This window comes from Schistocerca serialis, chromosome 9, assembly GCF_023864345.2.
Source record: "Schistocerca serialis cubense isolate TAMUIC-IGC-003099 chromosome 9, iqSchSeri2.2, whole genome shotgun sequence".
Taxonomy (NCBI): domain Eukaryota; kingdom Metazoa; phylum Arthropoda; class Insecta; order Orthoptera; family Acrididae; genus Schistocerca; species Schistocerca serialis.
In genome coordinates, this window is record NC_064646.1 from 137155455 (window position 1) to 137170676 (window position 15222).

The 15222-nt window shown below is 43.0% G+C and overlaps 1 protein-coding gene across 1 annotated transcript in view; it reads right to left on the bottom strand.

Moving 5' to 3' along the window:
- LOC126419327 (uncharacterized) overlaps positions 1–4186 on the bottom strand; it is a 63045-nt gene extending 58859 nt beyond the window's left edge. Inside the window, exon 1 of the mRNA XM_050086511.1 lies at positions 4038–4186. The gene's annotated coding sequence lies outside the window, so the exon portion shown is untranslated. The remainder of the gene's footprint in view (positions 1–4037) is intronic.
- Positions 4187–15222: the final 11036 nt, after the last annotated feature.

The window sequence follows — 15222 nt, forward strand, 5'->3', positions numbered from 1 at the left end:
TTATTATTATTATTATTATTATTATTATTATATTTTTATACAGTAAAGGCCTTTAAGACTAAAACCAGGGTGAGACAGGGAGATGGACTCTCCCCTTTGCTCTTTAATTGTGTCCTCAATAAGGTGATCAGAGAGTGGCGGCAAGGAATGAAAGAACTGGGTGGAATATGACTTGGGTGTAAGAATAAAGTAGTAAGGGTATATTGTCTAGCATTCACAGATGACATTGTGATCTTGTCCAAATCTCTAGAAGAGGCAGTTAATCAAACCACAGAACTGAAGAGACAGGCAGCTACAGAAGGCCTACAGATCTCTGTCGAGAAGACACAATATATGACAAACGTCATGACAGCTCCTAGATTGATGACAACAGAAAGAGGGAAAATTCAGAAGGTGAAGAGATTCAGATACTTTAGAGAATGGATAGACATTGGACTGACCAAAAAAGAAGCAATGGGAACACGAATAAACAAAATGAACTTAGCATATAAACATTACCAATCAGTGATCTATATGCAGCAGAAACTCTCAACTTAGCAAAAACCGGAGTGATCATGAGGCTAGAACTGATAGAATGACAGATTCTCAGGAGAATATTAGGACTTCAAAGAACAGAAGATGGTCAATTTAGAAACCGAGCCAACCAGGAACTGTATACCAAGATATAAAAAATTTCTGATGTCATCAGGAAAAGAAGGAGCAAGTTCTTCAGTTACATCCTCAGAATGGACCAGGGGAGGTTAACACAACAAATCAGATAATTTCTGATGAACAAGAAAACCAAAGTGCGATTGATCCAAGAGATACAAAGATATCTGGAGGAAATGAGAATACAGGAGCCAGAGATAAACAACAAGATGATTTTTAAATAAAAAATTCAGACCTTCAAAGCTTTCAAGGACAGAACAAGACCCGGAACAAAATCATCTTGGACAGAAGAATGAAGAAGGTTGCAAAGTATGAGAATGAAAGAATATTGGGAAAGAAGAAAGACCAGAAGAAATGAAACTGAAGTGAATTAACATGATCCTAAGATGGCCAAAACAAAAGAAGAAGATGAAGAAGAAATGCCAAGCTGATTGGTTGGTCTGGAATACAAATTCTTATGTCTGCCTTGCAAGGGGAGTGTGTTACCAACTTTCCTTTCGAGTTACACAACACAGATTGACTCAAAGCTTTAGCTTGTCACAGGCTCTTCCTCACAGACTACCAATACTATTATGAAATACGCAATGAAAATGTGGTTTGTTGTTTTTAATACACATTGCATTTTTGTTTTCAATGCAACATGTACTGAAAACAAAAATTGTGTCAATTTCAATGCAATAAATGTTTTGCTCTCATTTTTACAACCTGTAAAAAGCACAGAAATGACTATGAGTGAAAACATGCACAGCACTGGTGCAATATTCTGCAATATTTGTTCTTTCCCTTTGCAAACTGGTCGTTGGCTGTCACGCCATCATCAGGTACCATGATAAATATGTGTGGCTGTGTAATTTTGTAGGAGCAAAGATTTTACACTAGTGCATCTAGAAAGTATACCAGTTTCTTTACACAGCTGACAGTTGTTAATGTTAGATTTATAATTAAAACAAGAGGAATTATTTCAGTGGAAATTTAATGAAAAACTATTGAACTTATATAAAAAGTATTACACATTAAATAATGAACTATACAACAAATCACAACAAGTGTTCTGGGAAGAAAATAAATTGAAAACTAAACTTTGGTGTCATGTTCCAGGGGTGGCTGTACAAAATAATTTTGTTTTAATGACTTCAACATCACAAACATATAACATTAAGCAGGTAAGTGAAGCAGCTGGGATTATAAAATGTAAAAATTTTTTTTAAACAGAGCAAGTGAAAATATAGTCGCTGAAATAAAGAAAAAATAGGGCATGTGAGTAGGACGGTCTATTTAGAGCATGGTCTGATGGTCCGGGTGAGATTACGAGCTATATCTGCAATTGAAAGTGGTGAGTCTGATCATTCAGTATTAAGCTTGGGCAAATTGACATATGTTTATTAATTTCCATTGTTTGAAGACAGTTTTTTCTTAAAAAACAGCATCTCATTGCAATTTCATTAGAAGATAAATGAAAGTAAATTCTTATCTTGCTGTGGTTGGATGCTTCTATTCCAACTTTTCACGTTTGCAAACTAAATTTGAGTTTTTAAAACTAAATTCAGAATAAGAAAACATGAAATTATGTGTTTTTATACTTCTAGTATCTGGCCTCCTCCTCTTGTTGCACTGTATAAATGATTCACCATAAGTGTTGATGCATTTTTCAAGAATGGAAATTTTACCAATGATGAGAGCATATCCACAAATGGACTGAACTAAATGATAATCACAACAAAGAATAGTGGACACATAATCAGTTCCTTCATAAGTGAACGTAATACAAAAATTATGTGATGCCAAATAAATGACAATAAGTCCTGTATCTCAGAACTAGATAGCAGTGGGCACCAGTAAGTAAAACTTGCAACATTTTCTAAGGGTACATGTATAAATGAAAACGATGTAAAAACATTGATAACATGCTAAGAAACCATTTCAACTTACTTTCATCACAAAAGTATGTCTCAAGGTGGCTTGGTAGGCCAAGGATACCATTTCTAATGTTCTTTTCCTTGTTTAAGAATACTAAACATCAGGTTGTAACTCAGAAATTCATGGCCACTGCACTAGAGAGTATTATGCTACCTGAAACAATCGTGTGGCATTGGCTGGCAGATGCCATCTGGGGTTGTTCGGCTGCCTGGTGCAAGTCTTTCAATTGATGCCACTTTGGTAATCTGTGCGTCAATGAATATGAGATGAAATGTTTAAGACAATGCAAACACTCAGACCCCAAGTGAAAAACCTCTCTAACTTGGTTGGAAATGGAACCCAGGACCCCATGATCTAATGGCAGTTCTGCTAACCACTAGACCACAAGCTAGTGACATTCTGCTACCTGAGCATACATCAAAGAGTTGGAAAGCTCCAGCTTAATGTGAGCCTGTATGGTTGTGGGAGAGCATCTGCTGTATTTGGAAGGAGTACGAAAGAGGCTGGTGGAGCTTTCGAGTTGGTCTATGAGGCACTTTCATACAGCAAATTGGTAATGCCCTGCCTATGAAACTCAGGTATCTGGGTTCAAGCCCACATCTGGAAAACAATTTTAAAATACCACTTACAATCAGTATGATAAGAAATATCACTTTTGCTATGTAATTATAGTAGGCTAATTTTGAAGTACACAACGCACCCTCACAAGATAAAAAAAAACGTATGCTTGCATGGGGTTAAGAATAGGGTTCTGTACTGCACAGTGAAGGTCTACATCTGCAAGCTGCCACAGACTTAAAGCAGCTGACTGAGAATTCTCATCCAGAATCATACCAGTTCCACAAGAAATTATTCTCTAAAATAAGACTCTCTACATATAGTAGAACATTTTCCCAGTGGGTAATACACTGATAAGGTACAAGCAGAAAAACTGTAGATAGCGTAAAAGGAAAGCAAGAGCTTACTTCAAGATACCAGCTATTTTGTATTTTTATTATACTGTACAGATTTCATGGAGATAAGTAAGCTTTTCATTGATGCCTCTCTAGTAAGAGTGGTTTGACTGTACCATACAATGGAAGTTCGAATTAAAATACAAGTAAAACATGAATCCCGTGGGTTCATAGGTAAAATATGTTGATGTTTAGGTATTTATTTCTTACAGACAAGAAAGTTATCATTAAACTGATATTTTTTTAAAAGCAAAAAAGTAAATTGTTCTGACACACTAGGCAGAGACAAACTGAGTAGTGCATACTGAAAAAAAAAACTAGTATAATTTTTTTACGGAGAAAAATCGTGCTTCAACAAGGCAAAAGGGTCTTGTCTCTCTGTGATTTTACAACTTGAAGGCGGTCCTGTCATTAAGAAGGAAAACGACAAGATTGAATACGAGCTCGTAAGCGGCCGGCGCTACTTGTTGTGCGATTTGATCAGTGCGTAAACTCGTCGTAATACGAAATGTTTCTTACTGTCCAAAGCTGCTCTCGTGCTCCGCCGCAGACGAACTCCCGCGCCCGACTGACGCTAGGCTACAGCTGGCGTCGCCTCAGCCCTGCGGTAAGGCGGCGAGCGCCCAGGAGTGGAGAGGGGATGCGTTGTACCAACCGAAGCGGTTGATCCGATGACGCCAAGTGGCATTCCATCTCGTTTGGAAACAGACCTAGCCTGTCTTGGGGAACAGAGGGTGTTGATTTGTGGTGCAACTTACTGCTTTCAAACGATATAAGAAGTAATATAGGCGCCAGAATCACCGAAGTGCCTGCATGCATGATTTACGAAACGATGTGTCAGCGGCGTTAGGTTTAACATTCATGAAGGCGTAGCCACCACAGTAGCATACCATAATTCTTCACCCGTCATACAATACATCTTTACGCCGCATGCGTCTGTGAGTGTGTGAGAGAACAAGATATACCAGAATCATTTCTGCCTTCACAGATGTTACACGGCAAGAAAAATTATCGGTACCCATTTGTATATTCCGAAATTTCTTTAATTTTCCCTCGTTGTTATCAAATGAAATCTAATTTGTGGAAAGTAACACGTCTCTTGCCTCATGTTGGAACGTTGCTTCTTAGCAACACCAGTTTCTTAGCAGCACCAGGGCCAGCTATTTCCACACAAGTGTTGCATCGCTTGCGCGCCTTCCCTTCCCCAATAATTATCAGTTGGCGTTCCGTCCCCCCCCCCCCCCCCCCCTCTGCCCCCTCTTCCCATCAGTCATCTCGTTGGTTTGATGTGTCCCCACCACGAATTCCTCTCCTGTGCAGTGGCGGCTGATGTGTCAGAGCACATGAACACCGTAACTTTTGACACCTGGCGGATTTATGGGTTATTTTTCTTTGAATGATGTTAAATATAACCTAGATGAGGTAATCCGAAATACACGGCTCTTAAATCTACCGCACTACTGCTTCTCTAGACTCCGTGAAACTAGGCAATAGTAACACGAGCACATATTCAGTTGTACACGTTTTAAGGAGCTTCTGCGCATTCGCAGCTGGCGTGACGTAATTGCCTTATGGGTCAAATACATACGGATTTGATTAACAATGTGAACCGTTTGCGCCTTACTACTCAACTACAAGTTAAGTCTGTGCCGCTAGGGGGTAGCACACTGCGGCAGATGGTGATCTTCGTTCGTTTGGCTGTTGGCATAATGTCCGGTAGATGGTAGCACACTCCCCAGAGATGTGAATTCATTCATTATATTAAAAATAAGATCGGACATCATTGTTACGTCATTTTTACTATTATTAATATTATTGGCAGTGACTGCAGCTGTAGTCGTTCGTGTTGTGGTTGGCAGGAGAGCCAACACCGTTTTACTAGAGGAAGCCGAAAGGCACGCGTTTTAGCTCACGCAGGCTGGCGTGAGGTCTAGAACAGGACAAGGAAATTAGAATTTAGAAAAAACGGACGTAGCTGGTGGAATACTTAACTTTAATCCATTAATGGTGAACGTCGCTCTTGACGGTACATAATTCAGTATCAATAGTAACTGGTAATGGCGCCTTGCTAGGTCGTAGCAAATGACGTAGCTGAAGGCTATGCTAACCATCGTCTCGGCAAATGAGAGCGTAATTTGTCAGTGAACCATCGCTAGCAAAGTCGGATGTACAACTGGGGCGAGTGCTAGTAAGTCTCTCTAACCTGCCGTGTGGCGGCGCTCTGTCTGCAATCACCAAAGACCTTGTAAAAAATAACTAGACTCACTGATGGCGCTGCAGTCGCGGGATAATTTGAACCTTCGGCTGGACGCCATTATAGTGGTTGTAATCTGATGTGTTGTGTAGTACTGTTGTTTATGAAGACCCTGATTCAGCGTTGTATATTTGTTGGGACGTACATACAGTATTTGTTACTCGTAATTCTACTGTCTACACTTTCCAATCAAAAGAAGTACAGTGGTGAAGAGTCGTGCAGCGATTAATTGTACAAATACATTCGAGAAAGGAACGAATATTACATTTCACAGGTAAGTGAATATTTCAAGTTGTTTTGTATGTCAATGCACTTGCTTAATAAATGTTTTTGTAACACGGTATTAGTATAATGTCTGTGCATCTATTTGCAGGTTTCCTTTCTCAAAACCATAGCTGTTACAAAAATGGTTTCACGCTGTAAGGAGGCAACATTTCCGACCGACAGAATACCATTTGATATGTTCTGATCATTTTGAAGAAAGTTGGCTGATCTGGAGTGTTTTCATGGTCTAGGTTAGGTTGAAACTTGATAATTTGGTCGTGAGTTGCCAAAGCACTATGCCATCTGTAACGCACTTCTCGTCATAAAATCTAAAGCAAGGTAGAGTCAGAAAATATCTATTAATATAGTGGGTAAATCTTCGAGTATTTTGATGCATTTTGCACACATCTATCGTAAATGAACTACGAAAAATGCTAGGGGTCCAGTACGTAACTTTTAGCTATGGCAGATTCCATGTAGTACGTAAGATAAATTCATAAACAGTGACTAGTTGCTGTTTGTTCATAAATTAAAAAGTATATTGTAGTAACGTATTTAAATGAGGCATTATGTTTGTGACCTATCTCAAGGGAAGGCATTTTATAACCAAAAGCGATGTATAAACATCCGAACTCCGCACATCAGTTTACCACTCTAATGGCCACCGCCCAGCTATTCAATTTGTCCGCTCTTCACAGTCGACCACTCATGCGGTTGTGGGGGCCTGGCAATCACTGATAGTGGCGACACGCGGGTCCGACGTATACTAACGGACCACGGTCGATTTAAAGGCTACCACCTAGCAAGTGTGGTGTCTGGCGGTGACACCACATTCCTCCCCCGCAAATCGGCGTACGGTTGTGGCATAAGGCTTCCGCCCGCCGTGGGGAGGACCCCATGTTGACGTATGCGACGAGGTGGGGAGCCTAACAACAGGCGAGGCTGTGCCACCCGCACCCTGCCATTCGGACCGCAGGGAGCTAGGAAACGCCTGAAAACCTGCTCCAGGGAGCACGCCAACATGCGGTGTATGCGCCCGCAGAGAGACAGGAGGGGCCGAAGGGTCGACCTCCATCGGGCCGGGGCACCCGACGGGTGAAGACGACATATGGTGGCGGAGCGGGCAAGAGTTCCATGTCGGAGGACATCCGGTCATGGGAAGCGAGCGGCAGCGCGTGACCCAGGGAGGCGCCCGGCGGTTGCAGCGACGCATCCACTGCGGGCATCGCCGGCGGGAGAACAGGCGGCGGTGGCGGTGGCGGCGGCGCGTCGCCATGGGGCAAAATGGAAGGCAGCGTCGGTAACACCTGGGGCCGAGGCGAGCCAGGAGATGGGTCCCCAGGGCGCTGACCGGACGGCACCGTCGCTGAAAGCAGACGGCGAGCGGCAGATCCCATGCGACGATAGAGGCGCAGCTGGTTGAGATGCCGGCGCACCTCACCAGAGGCCCCCAAAACCAGATACATAGCGCGTCCGAGGCAGCGAAGAATGCGCCCTTCGAGCCAACGCCGTGAACCTCGGTAGTGATGATAGTAGACAACGTCACCTGGAGCAAAAGCAGGTGTCTGCCACTGCACAGGAACCTGATGCGGCGGATGTAGCAAAGACATCAAGGTTCGATGATGATGACCGTGGAGCAACTCAGCCGGCGAGCGACCATCTCAGGGCTGAGAGCGATACGAGGACAAAAAGAGCAATAACGCGTCCTCCCAAGAATGCGACGCTTTCAACTTCAACATCTGTGACTTGAAAGTCCTGACCAATCGTTCAGCGGCACCGCTTGACTGTGGCGAAAACGGCGCGGACGTCAGATGTTGAATACCATTGGCCTTGCAGAATGACTGAAATTCTGCGGACATGAATTGTGGGCCATTGTCGGAAAAAATAGTCTGTGGAAGACCTCCAATGCAAAAGATGGCAGATAACGCTTGGATGGTGGCAGACGATGTCGTGGAAGACATCTGGACAACAAAAGGAAAATTACTGAATGAATCTACCACAAACAACCATCGAGCATTCCAGAATGGACCAGCAAAATCGATGTGTAAGCGTTGCCAAGGGGAAGTGGCTTTTGGCCATGCAAAGAATTTCCGCGGTGGGACTGATTGTTGTTCGGCACACACCATGCAAGAAGAGCACATATTCGTAATCGCGGCATCGATTCCGAACCAAGTACAGTGCTGACGAGCAAGTTGTTTCGTTCTCACTATACCCCAATGTCCTTGGTGGAGAAGCTGTAAGACAGAGGACTGTAACGAACGTGGGACCACGACCCGGGACTGATCATTATTAGAACCCAAAAGCAAAACACCACGTCGAACAAAAAGTCTCTCCTGATGAGCAAAAAATCGGCGAACCAACAGATCCCTGATCCGTGACTTTGACAAGGGCCATTGCGTAGCAACAAAACGCAGAACGGTAGCCAGGACAGGGTCGGCAGCTGTGGCTGTAGCTACACGACGAAAATCAATCGGAAACGATTCGACCACGGCATCGGTTTCCGAATCAATGAACATGCAAGCCAAGTTCGGAGGAATCGAATGCTCTATCCTCAGCAACAGGCAAACGGGACAACGCATCGACGTTTCCGTGCTTAGCAGTGGACCGATACAAGATATCGTAGCGGTACTGCGAGAGGAAAATAGACCAGCGAATGAATTTCTGCGCTGTACGTGGAGGTACAGGCTTGGTCGGATGAAAAAGCGATGTCGAAGGTTTGTGGTCTGTGATGATGATAAAGTGACGACCATACAAGAAATCATGAAACTTTGTAACACCAAATACGAGAGCCAATGCTTCTTTCTCGATCTGTGAATAATTTCTTTGCGCAGGCGAGAGCAATTTGGACGCAAAGGCAATAGGGCGATCGTGCGATCCATCTTTGTGCGCAAGCACAGCACCGGTCCCGAAATCTGATGCATCCACCATCAACAAAAGGGGCTTCTGGGGATCGAATGGCGTAAGGCAAGTATTGGAAAGTAACGCCGATTTCAACTGGCGAAAGGCGCGTCCGCATTCCGTCGTCCAGACGAACGGAACACCTTTACGGCGTAAGCGATGAAGCGGAGCTGAAATGGAAGAGGCGTGTGGGATATAACGGTGATAATAATTAATTTTTCCCAGCACACTCTGTAGCTGCTTCAAATTCTGCGGCGAAGGCAAGTCTTGTATGACACGGAGGTGCTCGGGACTAGGATGTATGCCTTGGGCATTGAGTACATGTCCCAGGTAGGGCAAGTCACGAGCAAATAACACACATTTGTCCTTCCGCAAGCGAAGACCATTTTGTCGCAAGACCTGAAATAATGTTCTGAGATTGGCTAAATGTTCTTCTTCCGTCTTTCCGAAGATCCCATCCTCGTCGCCAATGTTGTGGTTGGCAGGAGAGCCAACACCGTTTTACTAGAGGAAGCCGAAAGGCACGCGTTTTAGCTCTCGCAGGCTGGCGTGAGGTCTGGAACAGGACAAGGAAATTAGAATTTAGAAAAAACGGACGTAGCTGGTGAAATACTTAACTTTAATCCATTAATGGTGTACGTCGCTCTGACGGTACATGATTCAGTATCAATAGTAACTGGTAATGGCGCCTTGCTAGGTCGTAGCAAATGACGTAGCTGAAGGCTATGCTAACTATCGTCTCGGCAAATGAGAGCGTATTTTGTCAGTGAACCATCGCTAGCAAAGTCGGATGTACAACTGGGGCGAGTGCTAGTAAGTCTCTCTAGACCTGCCGTGTGGCGGCGCTCTGTCTGCAATCACTGATAGTGGCGACACGCGGGTCCGACGTATACTATCGAACCGCGGCCGATTTAAAGGCTACCACCTAGCAAGTGTGGTGTCTGGCGGTGTTCGTAATCATAACCACTATACAGCAGCTGCTGTTTCACACTTAAGAGTTTATCTGAATGAAAAAAATTTCTGAACATCCAAAATGTATACTCACGAGCCACTACTGCTGCTGTGCCAACCTTTCTCAGAGTAGTACTAGCACCCAAAGTCTTCTGTTTGCTGGATCTATTCCAATCTATGTCCCCCCTGCAGCTTTCCCCCTATACAGCTTCCCCAAGTACAGTACCACGGAAATTATGCCTTGATGTCTGAATTCACGTCAGACCACCCTGTCCCTTCTTCTTGTCAATTTTTTCCACGTGTTTAATAGCCGATTCTGTGCAGAACCTCTTCGTAAGTTGTATCAGTCCACCTAATTTTCACCATCCTATGACACCACACATTATACGTTTGGATTCTTTTCCAGGTCTCCTATCATCCATGATTCACTTCCATACAATGCTCCACTGAAAACGTACATTCTCAGAAATTTCGTCCTCAAATGAAGAAGAATGCCGCTTTTCTATGTGCTAAGATGTTTCTTATGTCCTCCTTGCTTCATTGATCATATCTTATTTCGCTTCCAATGTAGCCGAATTCCTTCATTCCTCTACCTCCCGGCCCTCAATTTTGTTGTTAAGTTTACCGCTAATCTCATTCCGGTTACTCCTCATTATTTTGGCCTTTCTTCAGTTTACACTCAATCCATATTCTGTACTCATTAGACTGTCCATTCCATTCAACATATCGTGTAAGTCTTCTTTACTTTCACTGAGGATAGCAATGTCATCAGCGAATTTTCTCATTGACATCCTTTCGCCCTGAATTTTAATCACACTCCTCATCCTTTCTTTTATTTCCGTCATTCCTTCTTCGATGAACAGACTGAACAGCAGAAGCGAAAAATAACATAGCTCTCTAACGCTATTTCTAATCCGAGTACTTCGTTCTTGGTAACGTATTCCTATTTTCCCCTCTTTCTCGTGCGTACATATATTACCCGACTTTCCCTAGCTTTCATTGATTTACCCCAGTTTTCCTGAAAATTTCGAACAGTTTACATCATTTCACATTGTCGAACGAATTCTCTAGGTTGATAAAGCCAATGAAGATGTCCTGAATTTACTTAAATCTTACTGTTATTATCAAGCGCAACGTCAGAACTGCCTCTCTGATGGCTTCTCGTAAGGACAAACTGACTGACATCTAACAGATTCTTTACATTCTTCTGTATATTATTTTTGTCGGTAACCTGAATGCGTGATTATTATTAAGCTGATCGTGCGATAGTTGTCAGTCCGGCCACGGTGACCAAGCGGTTCTAGCCGCTTCAATCCGGAACCACGCGGCTGCTACGGTCGCAGGTTCGAATCCTGCCTCGGGCATGGATGTGTGTGATGTCCTTAGGTTAGTCAGGGTTAGGTAGTTCTAAGTATAGGGGACTGATGACCTCAGATGTTAAGTCCAATAGTGCTTAGAGCCATTTTTTTGATAGTTCTCGCTCTTATCTGCCCTTGCTTTCTTCGGGACTATCGGGCTGATATGTTTCCAAATGTCGGATGACATGTCTGTGGACTCATTGATGTTATAAATCAAGTCGAATAGTTGTTTACCTGACACTTCCCCCAATGATTTTAGAAATTCCGAAGGAAAATTGCCTATTGGTAATGTTCTGTCTTGGCGAGACCTTTCAAATTTTTGCACTTGTGTATCGCTGGAGACCTTTTTATGTTGGCACCCCAAGATGCAACCTGTGTCATTTGGGCGTTAAACAGGCTCTGCATTTGTAACGTCTCCCATTAGAGTGCACTGAGCATTTATGTATAGCTCTTGGGTCGACTAAACAGGTCAGTGACGAAACCAGCAGCTCTTCTTAGAATTTCTCAATCTCTGTTCGATTATTCCAACTTGGTAGTTCAACGAACAATACTGAATAATTGGCGAAATGAGGAATGAGATCTCTCTAAGCGACCTTCTTCGTCGGTAAATCACAGTCCTTCCCCACAGGCAGTCGTTCCATATCAAAAACGTTTCGGGATTAGTCGAGCGGTCTAGGCGCTGCAGTCATGGACTGTGCAGCTGATCGCGGCGGAGGTTCGAGTCCTCTCTCGGGCATGGGTGTGTGTGTTTGTCCTTAGGATAATTTAGGTTAAGTAGTGTGTAAGCTTAGGGACTGATGACCTTAGCAGTTCACACACATTTGAACATTTTTGAATAAAAACGTTTCAGATAGATAATACTAGATTCTTGACGGTTATGAGTGATTCCAGAGACTGCCCACTGCTCGAGTAACTTAAAAATACCGCTTTTGACGATTTACGCGCATTACACTAGCTTCATGTACGTTGAGGAATGGCATACTGCATTGTGTTTGCTAGGTGGTTTTCGATCCAGTCGAAAATGTTTTCGATATTATGTTAGCAGGTCATATTTTTTACGAAGCGAGTATTTGGTACGGTACCAAAATCTTCTCGAATGTTAAGGAACGCATTACCCTGGGCTCCGCCACTTACAGCCCTCTCGATCACATGAACGAACAGAGCAAACTGCCGAACGCTTGCGGAATTCTCCTACTGAGGGGGTATTCGGTCTCCATAAAATCTTGACACACGTGAATGTTCTACAGTCCTATAGAAGAAGAGGCGTGACTTACATCTACATCTACAATGATACGCTGCAAATCACATTTATGTGGCTGGCAGAGGGTCCATCGAACCACCTCCACAATTCTCTATTATTACAATCTCGTATAGCACGCGGAAAGAATGAACACCTATATCTTTCCGTATGAGCTCCGATTTCCCTTATGTTATCGTGGTGATCGTTCCTCCCTAGCCGGCCGCGGTGGTCTCGCGGTTCTAGGCGCTCAGTCTGGAACCGCACGACTGCTACGGTCGCAGGTTCCAATCCTGCCTCCGGCATGGGGGTGTGTGATGTCCTTAGGTTAGTTAGGTTTAAGTAGTTCTAAGTTCTAGGTGACTGATGACCACAGATGTTAAGTCCCATAGTGCTCAGAGCCATTTGAAGCATTTTCGTTCCTCCCTATATACGTCGATGTCAACAAAATATTTTCATATTCGGAGGAGGAAGTTGGTGGTGCTGGCCGAAGTGGCCGTGCGGTTACAGGCGCTGCAGTCTGGAACCGCAAGACCGCTACGGTCGCAGGTTCGAATCCTGCCTCGGGCATGGATGTTTGTGATGTCCTTAGGTTAGTTGAGTTTAACTAGTTCTAAGTTCTAGGGGACTAATGACCTCAGCAGTTGAGTCCCATAGTGCTCAGAGCCATTTTTTTTGGAGGAAGTTGGTGATTGGAATTTCGTGAGAAGATTCCGTCGCAACGAAAAACGCCTTTCTTTTAACGATTTCCAGCCCAAATCCTGTATCATTTCTGTGACACTCTCTCCCATATTTCACGATCATACAAAACGTGCTGCCTTTCTTTGAACTTTTTCGATGTACTCCGTCAGTCCTATCTGGTAAATTTCCCACACCGCGCAGCAGTATTCTAAAAGAGGACTGACATGCGTAGTGTAGGTAGTCCCGTTAGTAGGTCTGTTAGATTTTCTAAGTGTCCTGCCAATAAAACGCAGTCTTTGGTTAGCCTTCCCCACAACATTTTCTATCTGTTCCTTCCAATTTAAGTTGTTCGTAATTGTAATACCTAGGTATTTAGTTGAATTTACGGTTTTTAGATTAGAGTGAGTTCCTTTTAGCACTCATGTGGATGACCTCACACTTTTTGTTATTTAGGATCACCTGCCACTGCGCACCATTCAGATATTTTTTCTAAATCGTTGTGCACTTTGTTTTGATCTTCTGATGACTTTATTAGTCGCTAAACGACAGCGTCATCTGCAAACAACCGAAGACGGTTGCTCAGATTGTCTCCCAAAATCTTTTATATAGATAAGGAGCAGCAAAGGGCCTATAACACTACCTCGGGGAACGCCAGAAATCACTTCTCTTTTACTCGATGATTCTCCGTCAATTACTACAAACTGTGACCTCTCTGACAGGAAATCACAAATCTAGTCACGTAACTGAGACGATATTGCATAAGCACGCATATTCACTACGAGCCGCTTGTGTGGTGGTGTCAAAAGCCTTTTGGAAATCTAGAAATACGGAATCAATTTGAAATCCCTTGTCAATAGTACACAACACTTAGTCTGTTTAAAGAGCTAGTTGTGTTTCACAAGAATGATGTTTTCTAAATCCTTGTAGACTGTGTGTCAATAGACCGTTTTCTTCGAGGTAATTCATGGTGTTTGAACACAATGTATGTTGCAAAATCCTGCTGCATATCGACGTTAACGATATGGGTCTGTAATTTAATGGATTACTCCTACTACCTTTCTTGAATATTGGTGTGCCTGTGCAACTTTCCAGCCTTTGGGTACGGATCTTTCTTCGAGCGAACGGTTGTATATGATTGTTAAGTATGGAGCTAATGCATCAGCATATTCCGAAAGGAACCTAATTGGTATACAGTCTGGACCAGAAGACTTGCTCTTATTAAGCGATTTAAGTTACTTCACTACTCCGAGGATATTTACTTCTACGTTATTCATGTTGGTAGCTGTTCTCGATTTGAATTCTGGAATATTTACTTCTTCTTCTTTGTGAAGGCATTTCGGAAGGCTGTGTTTAGTAACTCTGCTTTGATAGCACTGTCTTCTATAGTATCTCCATTGCTGTCGCGCAAAGAAGGCATTGATTGTTTCTTGCCGCTAACATACTTCGCATACGACCAGAATCTCTATGGATTTTCTACCAGGTTTCGAGACAAAGTTTCGTTGTGGAAACTGTTATAGGCATCTCGCATTGAAGTCCGCGCTAAATTTCGAGTTTCTGTAAAGGATTGCCAATTTTGGGGATTTTGCTCTGTTTAAATTTGGCATGTTTGTTTCGTTGTTTCTGCAACAGTGTTCTAATTCGTTTTTTGCACCAAGGAGGATCAGCTCCGTCGTTTGTTAATTTATTTGACATAAATGTCTCAATTGTTGCCGATAATATTTCTTTGAATTCAAGCCACATCTGGTCTACACTTACATTGTTAATTTGGAAGGAGTGGAGATTGTCTCTTAGGAAGCCGTGAATTTTTATCTGCTTTTTTGAATTGATATATTTTTCATTTATTTTTGGAAGATGTGGGTGTTACAATATTCAGTTTCACTATGAGACCTCTACGTTCACTAATCCCTGTATCCGTTTTGATACTCGTTAATAGCTCAGGATTATTTGTTTCTAAGAGGTCAAGTGTGTTTTCACAACCGTTTACAATTTTCGTGGGCTCATGAACTAACAGTTCGAAATAATTTTCAGAGAATGTGTTTAGCACTATGTCGGATGATGATT